The sequence below is a fragment of the Protopterus annectens genome, chromosome 11.part0 (assembly GCF_019279795.1).
Source record: "Protopterus annectens isolate FY-2018-M chromosome 11.part0, PAN1.0, whole genome shotgun sequence".
Taxonomy (NCBI): domain Eukaryota; kingdom Metazoa; phylum Chordata; order Ceratodontiformes; family Protopteridae; genus Protopterus; species Protopterus annectens.
In genome coordinates, this window is record NC_056745.1 from 1336536122 (window position 1) to 1336547305 (window position 11184).

An 11184-nucleotide genomic window follows, 5' to 3' on the forward strand; every position below is an offset into this window, starting at 1 on the left:
AATCACATTTTTAACCATTGTTTTGCACAATACATACTGCTGAGCTGCTGTTCATAAGAATGCACGTACTGAATGTCCTGAAGTGGAACAATTAAGAAAAAGTGTCAGCGTCTAACTTAAGTTTATACCTTGCAATTAAATAAAAATGTATCACATCACATTGTTTTTTTTAATATTATGCAATGCTTCCTCAGTTTCAACTATTACATATTTCAACTGAATTAATGTTCTTTGTTAAGGTACTGCACATAAGATTATTTCATTTTGTCATACGTAATAATATGTGTTCTCAGAGACAAAAATATCATCATTTGTGCAGTATTGAGAGTGAAGTGGCAGCAGTGTTTGTTTAGGTTGCAAGATACTCATTTTAATCTTTGTTATTTTTTTGTATTAGTTTTTTTGAATACTTTAGATTATTGCTTTTAAGATGGAGGTATTTTCCAGTTGTAACAATGGTAATGCATAGAACATTAATGAATAAAATCACTGTAATCTTATGTTATGAGACACAGCTTTCTTTACGCATTTCCATGAAGTTTTATGCAATAGCATTACAGGAATGAAGTGCATGCAGTTCAAAAGTGTCCTAAGTGTACACATTTTTTTAGTTTATTTGATAACTTATTTCCCTTTGAGTTAAATATTGACATCTCTGTGTAAAGGTCATATTGTTAGTAACAAAAATGTCACACTGGGCATGTAGTGCGGGTTCTACTGTATGCTGTGTAAGGAAGTGTGCAGGACACTTACCACACATACACACACACACACACACACACACACACACACACACACACACACACACACACACACACACACACACTGCCTTCGTTGTCATCATGCACAGACGTGGAAGGCTCACCTGCTAATAGTAATTATTGTGTGCTAAATATAACCATTCCATGCCAGCATTCAGCTCTGTATATGAACATATATTACTGTTTTTAAACCAACCTTCCTGAGCAGATGTGTTCACATCAGATTCACTTCAGAATGTCAAAGTTTGAAAACTTTGAATTTTATATGGTCGAGACCATATTATTGAAGTTTCAAAATTTCAAAATTCTGAAATTAATACAAAAAACACAAAACCATGTTCCAAAACATTTTTGCAGTGGGGCAAGCCCCTCTGCATCCCCCACACCCACAGCTATTTAAAAATAGCAACTCCGAGATCACACTACAGTGAGGAAAAGGGAAAATTTCCCGTTCCGCACTGTATGGAGATCTCCGCTCAGAACGTTCGAAGTTTTAAAACTTCAATCATATGGTCTCAACCATATGAAATTCAAAGTTTTCAAACTTCGAAATTCTGAAGTGAACCTGTCCACACCACCTCTAATTATTCCAGTCCCATCATTTTCTGTGTCACAGTTATCCCCACGAATAGAAAGAAGGTATTCCTTATCTAGTGTTAAATGGATGAGTACAGTCATCCCTACAAATGGAAAGAAGGTATTCCTCATCTCGTGTGAAATAGATAAGTGTAGAAGGTCCCTCTCCCAGTATTAGCAAGTGCCTCACCCTAGCAATGGCACATTCTACCATATCATTTGTCCTCGTCTTGCATTGTATTAATGTGCGGTTCCTTCCACCAACAGCATTTTTACCCATAACCTCTTAATTTCAAACCTTGGTCCTCTCAGTTTATTTCAGCTTCCCTTTTCCAAATAGTCATTTGCCGTACGTCCTGAGGGCTACCATGATGATGTGGTTCTCCTCATGGCTAAAATTTTTCTGCCTTGGTCCCTGGTTTTCAGTCATTATTGCACCTAAAACAATATGCCACAGTCATACACAAAAAGCATTTGACATAATCATCACAGCAAGAGGTTCTCCCGTTCGATTCTCGGTTGGAGTGCGGGGAGTGCCTTCTGTGTGGAGTCTGCATGTCCTCCCCGCGGTTGGGTGGGCATTCGAAAGACATGTGTAAATGGGCATGCCTTCGTTGAAGGTTGAATGTCGAGCTGGCACCACAGCATTCGTCAAAATCTACTGCCAATCATTAGCGGACCGGAGTTCCACTGTGGCAACCCCTAACCGGGAAAAGCCGAAAGACAACAACATCAAACAACACAACAATGAAAGCAAGCTTGCTATCTTCACAAAAAAAAAAAAAAAAAGATTAGGTGATACAAAACCCATAATTATATGCATATGCAGAGTCTCAGTCCAACCAAGTAAGGTTGTGTTTAATTAATGTTTACACCATCATGAATACATTCACAATAGTAAGGTGAGCAATTTGTTAACAGGTCTATATCTTTCCCTACCAAGTCATTTTTAATTCAGGAGTGACTCTCAGAAATCACCCAGTAAAGAACCATGCATGTTGTGCCAACAAAACATCATTGGCACTTCAATATTCACAATTAAATCACTGTTAAGTATTTAATTCCATGTGTCCACGGTCACTAAATCACAACAAAATAAGCTTGTCTTTCTTAGTGATCACTATGTATTTCCACAGTTGCTGTAATGAATTTCCATTTAGAAATTACATTTTTACAGTATTCATGCCATCCAAATCTGTCCATCATATCAGCAAGGCAAACATTTCTTCAGGTAAACCCAGTAAACTAAGATCATTCTGAACTGTTTGATATTAATTTGCAATATTTCTAATATTTATTGCTTACTTTAAAAAGTCTGGGGTTTCCTAAGACATTTGCCATCTAACTCAATTAATCACAAGTTAATATGATGGTGTTAAAGTCATTGCCATAAATTGGGGGTAATTTACTCATTTTGTATGCAAATTAGATCATTTTATGCTATTATGTCTATGAATCACAGAAATGAGCACACGTGTAAGGCAACATATCTGCTTAAGCAGGTCTTGGGTAGCTGTTAATTTATCCTTGGGTATTTGTGAACACACTGGGAATGGAAGTGGAGTCTATAGCTGTCCCCACCAGTCCTCATCAATCCCCAGAAATGCATGAGAAAAAGAAGATAACCTCAGTTATTCTCTAAGGGGCCAATGCTTAGAAATGGAGTCATATACATGTCAGTTTACACAACCTTGAAGCATGATACCTGCCCATCCAATATCGTCTGGCACACCATATCACCTGAAATCAATCAGCATTTACTAAAAGCTGACACTGACACACACAGTAAGATTTATTTCTGCAGAAATAAATAACCAAAATCCGAAAAAAAACATAACTACTGCTGCTATACTGAATGAATGCATAAAGAAGTTATTTCTTCCTGACATTCAGGTGGTAATAATCCAAAAAGGTAGCAACAGAAAGTCACACAAACATTAACAGTTGTAAGTTAGATAAAAACTGATGATTTCATTTATGACCTTTATCTACCATATAAATGAAATTTGCATGTATTCTTCTAAAAAATACATATGGGTGACAAAGCATGTTTGGTAAAAAGCAAACTTGCCAATAATAACAGTACCATGTCTACTGTCCCTGCTTGTTAACTAGGTTTGGTTAAGGTGATGTCGCACCCCAGAGGAAGTGGTCCTAAAACTCTGAACCACAGCCCTGCTCATACTTTCTTCATTCTGGTACTGGCACTTCTAATGATGGCATCACCAAAGAAGGCACACGGCTACACTCTGAGCTAGTCTTACAGGAAAAGCAAGATAATGGTGTACCTTCTTAGGAATTCATACCTTAATAAGATCAAATCCTGCGTAAAACATTCAGACAGGAAAAAGACCGATATCTGGCTGGCACTGCATGAGCACCTGTCAACCCTGACAGGGATCACCGCCTCTGGACATAGTGGTGACACAGGTACAATGACTTAGAGAAGAGTAGGCCTGACAAGATGGCTGAGTGGGTAGATCAGGTGATAGTGAGAAGGCCAGAGTTCTGCATTATTTTTTAAATGAAAAGAGCAACAAATGCAGCCACTGTAGATGAACTTCACCTTCTCCAAGAATGTAGAACAATAAGTATAAGTAGAAAAAAATGGAGAACAGAGAGACCACAGCATAAAATCAGCGATTTATTCAAATCCAAAAAATTCAACAGGTACCGACAGTAAGCACTTTCACATCCAACTGATGCTTCCTCAGACTTCATTCAAACAAATCATTCACTCCATTTAAATACATCATCAATTTGGTGAATTAACAAATTAACCAATTCCTGATCTTAAAGGTAAAATACTTTAAAACATAATAAATATGCAAAACATACATCTATATAAGCATAAATATAAAAAATATATATTAATATTTTAAAAGTTACTTAAGCCTTCTAGCGGCAAGTAAAGGTTTTATAGAGGTCCGCTCATTAAGACCAGGGCACTTATCGGCCTGTAACTTAACTATCCAATACAGTTCTTTTTGTTCAGTGACATTTTTCTATTGACATTCTTAGAGGGTTGCACGGTTGCAGTGAACCTGTAGTCACCCTAGTACCTGTCAAAGCTCGCTAAACATGGGCTTTGGGACTTGGCTGAGAATGTTGTAGAGTAAATAGTGGACAGACACCTTCAGCTTGTCCAAGATTCTCTTCAATAGGTAGAACACTCACTGCCCTGGTTGACGCCAACCACTGCTCCACCACAAGCCCCTGCCTCAACATTGGGGCCCTCCACTACAACAACATAAGACAATGGAAACATCTGAGGTTCTGTGGGCAGGAGATTCTTATTGGACTGCACTCCTCTTCATCCCCACCTTCCCTTAATCTCTTTCCTACACCCTCTTACATATTTCCTACACAAACTAACCTCTTACACAAACAAAATTTGAAAAAAAATAAGGGTCTATTCCCTGTCAAAAACAGAGTATTCCATCTCACTCTCATCTCCTCTAGCACAACCCTCTTGATGTTTTCCTTCTGTATTCTTCTCCTTGTTACGTCTTCCCTTTTTCATTTTTTTCTATCTCCTCCCTTCTTTTTTTAAAGTAATAAACAGGGTGTCCACTTATGGTTACCCCTATGTAAAATATTTTAAAACCATTTATTTTTTTTTAATATTAATAATAAAAGCTGCATAGTTCCCTGCTTGCCTTAAGTCTTTCAACGATGACTGTGCATAGAAGCATTCGTTCCCCAGTATCCGAGTATCTATGAAATCGTGTGAAGTCTAAGGTTTTCACGTAGTCCTTCACACAGACTTATGGATTACCTTCAGCTAATTTATGCTTTTGCTGTAAGTGTGCATGACTGTTAAATCACCTTTTCATTTACTTAGCGTGAATAACCAGTGTTTAGGGTATATGCATATAGATGTAGTGGCGCTCTTCACAGATAATTGCTATGCACATGGGAAACTCATGAGAATGACTACTACTTAGTCTTACTTTTCAAATGAAACTAAAATCCTATTTATACCAAGAAACTGAATTCCACTATTTCTGGGATGTAGAGTTGGTTTTCTCTGCCACCCCCCCCCCCCTTCTTTACATGGTTAATACAATGTAATTCATTCAATACAGGACTAATCCTATGAACAGCGTAGTGTAACTCTTATGTTATCCTTCTCTTTCCATATAGTTAAACCTATATATTCTTTACATATCTTTACTTTTCATTTGTTTATTAATTGTTTTTTCTTGGTAATTCATTCATTGTTCATTTGTTTGCTTTGCATAACTTTATGAATGTTTTTCTCATAGCTGATAAAAATATTTTATACTACTGTTAGCTTTATCTCAGCTATATATAGTCAACTGCATTTACTCATACCTGCTATGTTACCACTGTATTTCTCATAAGTTCATAGGTTCATAGGTGTTTACTAGGCATACGAACACAAGGGCCTTTTGAAGCCTAGCCATGCATCCCAAATCTCTGACAAGTTCTTATACCCTTGATAAGTGTAAGCGTGGGCCTGGGAGATGAACCATTCACAGGTTACCTGTGTCCATTACAGACATAGGTGCCAAACCAGGGATGAATTTCCAGTTTCTCATCCAATTATTCAAGTTGCACTTGAACTGGGTTAGGAGGAACTCTGATTCAGATGGATGGGGAGCATGCTCTGTAGATGAGGTAGTCTATGGGATGCATATTTATCTCTCCAGCAGGTCCTATTTATACCACAGGCAAGGTTCATGTCTTTAAATGGGTAATTCTGGTGCTTTTTTTTGTGGCTATGCAGGAGGTCCATCAGAGTAGGGTCTAACAATGCCATGTATGCCAGGCATAGATCTCTCCTCAAAAGCCTGCAGGAGACAGAATACAGGGATAGGGCCTTCAGGTGGTCTGCAGAGGACATTTTACTTACGTATTCTTTTAGTGAGAAACCTCTGTGCACATTCCAATTGTTGGATATGCTTTGTTAGGTACATACCAAAGGGGGCATTATACTCAATGATAAGTGTGATGAATGCCGAAGACAATGGAACAATGACTTCCTTAGATTTAGATGCCATACCATAGTTTATAAGTTGTGCAACACAGAATGATTTCCTCACCATTGTAGACACGTGATGGACAAAGGCTAGAGAACTATCTATGTGTGTCCCTAAGTCCCTGACTACTGGGTCAACTCTAAGGGCTGTGTTGTCAGTATGATAGTTACCAGGGATGGATGATTTCCCAAAGGATACTACTATGCATTTCTTGGCATTTAGTTTTAGTCTATGGCTCTGACACCAGTTGTTTGTCTGTGTCAGCCCATCCTGAAGAACATTTGTGTCAGTGTGAGATTCAATGACAGCTCCTAATTTGCAATCATCTGCAAATTTAGACAGCCAGAGACCATTGGCATTGGCCTTGACTGCTGAGAAGTAAATATCAAAAAGGTGCGGTGCAAGGACTGATCTCTGAGGGACTCCACTTGTGCCTGGTCTCTTTGTAGAGGTGGACTCCCCAATTTTAACTTACTGGGTCCTGTCTGTGAGCTGGTTGGCTATCCACAGGGTGACATACGGGTTTGTACCTATCCTCTTGAGTCTATCAACAATACCCAAGTGGGGTATTGTGCCAAATGCCCTGACCAGGTCAAGGTAGGCTGTGTGAACAATTTTGCCCTCATTCATTGCTTTGGTGACCTTCTCAAAGAAGTCCACAAGGTTGAGTACGCATGATCTGACCTTGACAAAATCAAACTGGGTTGGGTCCAGTGTCTGGAGGTTTACTATATCTCTGTTGATCATCTCTATGATAATTCTTTCCATGGCTTCACATACAAGACTAGTGAGACTTACAGGTCTGTAGTTTCCAGGGTCTGTAGATGGCCCACCTTTGTGCGGAGGGATGACTATTGCCTTTCTCCATTCATGAGGCATGAAGTCTGTTTGGAGGCTACAGTTAAATAGCAAATCCAGAGGCCCTGATAGGTCATGTTTCATGCTATTTAGAAGGCAACCTAGGATATTGTCTGGGCCCACTGATGCAGTGTTCTTGGTCTTAGATAGAGCATTAAGGACCTGTTCCCTAGTGATAGTAGGGGGAGTTATATTTGATGATATTTCCTGAGGGAAGTGGAGTGGGAGAGATGGGTAAAGTTAGAGCTGAATTTATCAGCCAGGAGGTGTGCTATATCTTCTCGCTCACTATAGGTGGCTCCATTTACAAAGAGCTCCGCATACAATTGTGTATTTCCTTTGAGGTTGCAGACATAGCTAAATAATGCTTTGTGGTTGCCCTTGGCCTGGGAGGCCAAGCTTACCTCAAATTTGGCTTTGAAAGACTTTGTCCTCTGAGTTGTTTGTTTAGTTTGATGAGATTTTTTATCCTGCTGGGTGCTGCACCTCTTAATTTTTGCCATGATTTTCTTCCTCCTGTTATACAGACTACTGATTTTGTTTCTTGAGTTAGTTCTGTACTTCTTCCTGGTGGGTACAGCTGCCTCTATGCAGCTATTAACATGTTTGTGCAGGGTTTCTGTGAACAGTTCTGCATAGGCTGCAGTGTTCTCAGGGTTTATGGGGGCATGACATTTTGCCAGGTTCTTGCTTAATAGCAGGAGGCTAGCCTTAGAATAGTTCCTGAATATTCCAGGTTTAGCTGGGTGTCCATGTTTTTTTTTTTCACTTCAAAGGAAACCATTTTGTGATCTGACCTTACCAGGGAAGACATTACAGTAGGGGGTGTGCAGCAGTCTCCCATATTAGTCAAGACCAGATCCAGTATGGTTGCACCCCTGGTTGGTGTATTGACTATCTGATCCAGGGAGTTTGCGTTTTCAAAATCCAGGAATCTCTGTGCATGTACATTTGGTGTCGTATATGATTCCCAGTTAATAGTGGGGTAATTAAAGTCACCCATGAATATGGTATTGGGTTGTGTGGTTAGTGTTTCTAATAAGTTTAAATATATGGTATGGGTTTCCTGGGTCATAGAGAGTGACCTATAGCTTACAAGGAAGTGGTACTGGATTTTACCTATGGTGATTTGAACATGGAGCAGCTCAAGTGCATTGTCCTGTTTGACCAGACCTTGAAGTACATTTATTTTTGATATAATTAAAGACACCTCTACCTTTAGTCCCTGCCTGTGAAGTAGTTGTCTTAAATGTGTGGAAGGCATTATACCTTGCACTGTTGGTGTGCTCTCCGCAGCTTTAAATCATGTCTCAGTGACAGCACAGACATCCGCATTCTCTAGAGTAAAGAGAGCTTCTAGGGAGTGGAGTTTTTTGCTTAGACTCCTAGTATTGAGCAGTAATACCTTTATGTCAACAGGAATTTGCAATGTATGTAAACGTTGTGCTTTTCATTTGTTTGTGTCTTTTGGCTTTTCCCGGATAGGAGTCGCCACAGCGGAACTCCGGTCCGCTAATGATTGGTAGTGGATTTTTACGTACCGGGTTACCAGCCCTGATGCACAACCTTCAACGAAGGTACGTCCCATTCACATATGCCTCCACACAGAAGACGCTCTAGCTGAGAATCGAATGGGACAACGTCTTGCTATGATGCGACAACGCTACCGCTGTGGCCCAGAAAGTAGCTGAAGAGGGTCCTATACCAGTTCACACACCTGGTAAACAAACAATAAATAAATAAATGCACAGCTGCTAAGAACAATATGCAGTATCTAGGAAGTGGCAAATAGAATTAGTGTACCAATGAATGCTCTTAGGGAAGGGAAAACAAGCCCTAAAAACTAAAAAAAGCTCACCAAAGTAAATGATGTGGATCCATATGTAAATAATACAGTAATATGCCTCCATCTAACAGAAAAGTAGGAAATCACAATGGGTTAAGATTTTGTAATATAAAATGTTTAGAAAATTACAAAAAACATAAAGCCAGTAATTGGAAAGGATACTATTCAACAGTTCAGTCTCTGTTTCAGGAAAGGTAATGCAGATACCACCTTGGCTTTGTGCATGCAAGGGTTCTGGAAGGGTTGTGAGAATTCACAAGTATGGTCTATATTTATTTATTTAGTTTATATTTGTTGACCAGGTTTGTCCGACTGGGCTACAAATGCCCATTTTCAGAAGAGGCTTGAGGAGAAAAGCTCCAACAGAAAATAGAAATTTTACATATTAAATACATATAGAAATACATTAATCAGTACCACAGATTACTGCATTACAGTGGCACACATCACATTCATCAGTACCACACATTATTGCATTACAGTGTCATACATTAAACTGTGGCAAGTGAAATACATACAGAAATACATTCATCAGAGGGATACATTCATAATTACATATTATATACATAATAATGCAATAGTTACATAGCTGAAATATTTTACTAGTTATGTTTGTACAGTCATGTACCAAGAGGAGAAGATAAAGTAGTAAGTTTGTTTACTGAAGGGAAGGAAGAAAGAAGAGAAGTAGGTTATAGCGGAGTGTTTACGGGGGATAATTACATTGGCAAGTCCATTTTTCATGAAGGTTTTTTTTTGTAGCGGTTTTCAATTGATTGGGATGTTCAAGGGATCTTATATCCAGTGGTAGGCTATTCCAGGCCTTGGAAGGGTTAAATCTATAGACTAGGTGACCCATTTCAGTCCTTGGTTTGTAGATTTTTAGTAGGTCTTGTTCAGAACTGCGTAGTAATCTAGTGGGTAGGTAATGAGAGATTAGAGATGAGATAATTGGACAGAAAGAGGGTTTGTAGAGAATGGAATGAATAATCTGAAACTGATTATACCGAAGCAGGTTAGGTAATTCTAGCCAATTTAGTTCTTTTAGTGAGAGACAGTGATGGGAGTTATAAAACTTTTGGGCAGCAAATCTGGCAATCCTGTTATAAGTTGTTTCTAACTTGTTTAGTAGTCCAGTGCTGAGGCTGATGAGAATTTGGGAGCTATAAAATAAAGTGGGTAAGAGGTAGGCCTTTGAAAGGGTTAGTTTTGCTGTTTTGGTAAGATATTTTTTGTTTCTATAAAGGAAACCTAGCTTAAGATGTGTTTTTCGGATACAATTATTGACGTGTAAATCAAAGGTTAGTCTATCATCAATAGTAACACCTAAGAGTTTTGTACTGGTGTCCACCTGTATTTGAGTATTATTTTGTGACAGTATGGAGAAGGAAGACTTTTTGTGGTTAAGGTTTTTAGGGAAAAAGAGTAGTAATTTGGTTTTCTCTGGATTAAGGTAAGTTGGTTTTCAGATAGCCAGTTTTCTATAGAAACAATTTAAATATCAGAGGAGACAACCCTCAAAGGGAGAGGAAGAAATGTAAAAGATTTGCTTGAAAGACATACTACCTTTCCTTGTTGTGACGGGGTAAAAACAATGGTACTTTTAAATGTGGGATGTTCATAGGTTCATAGGTTCATTTGTAATGTCAACTGTACGGACATTAAAGGTAGAGACAAAGTCTTAAATAGTTCTAGTTTTACTAACTGTAATACTAGTGGATTAGTTTATTTGGCTACCTGTAGTCAGTGTCAAGCCTTTTACGTGGGGAAGACTGAGTGAAAATTAAAAAGATGGATATACGAGCATGTTTACGATATCTGGACAAGGAATGAGAAAAATGCTTTGTTTAAGCATTCCCTGGAATGTGACCAGGCCAAATTATTTTTCTTTGTTATTGAAGTTGTACCCATGGACATCCGAGGGGGTATATGGGAAACCAAACTGGAGTATCGTGAGGTGTATTGGCAGGTCGCCCTAGATGCAGGTGGATTTCCAGGTTTAAATGATAATGTCTCTATCTCCCCACTTTTAAAATTAAGGGCTGCAAAATTATAATTTTTATTAACAAGGGGATTAAGATTATGAGTTTCCATTTCATACAAATTACATGTATATATTCAAAAAATTTCACTAGAT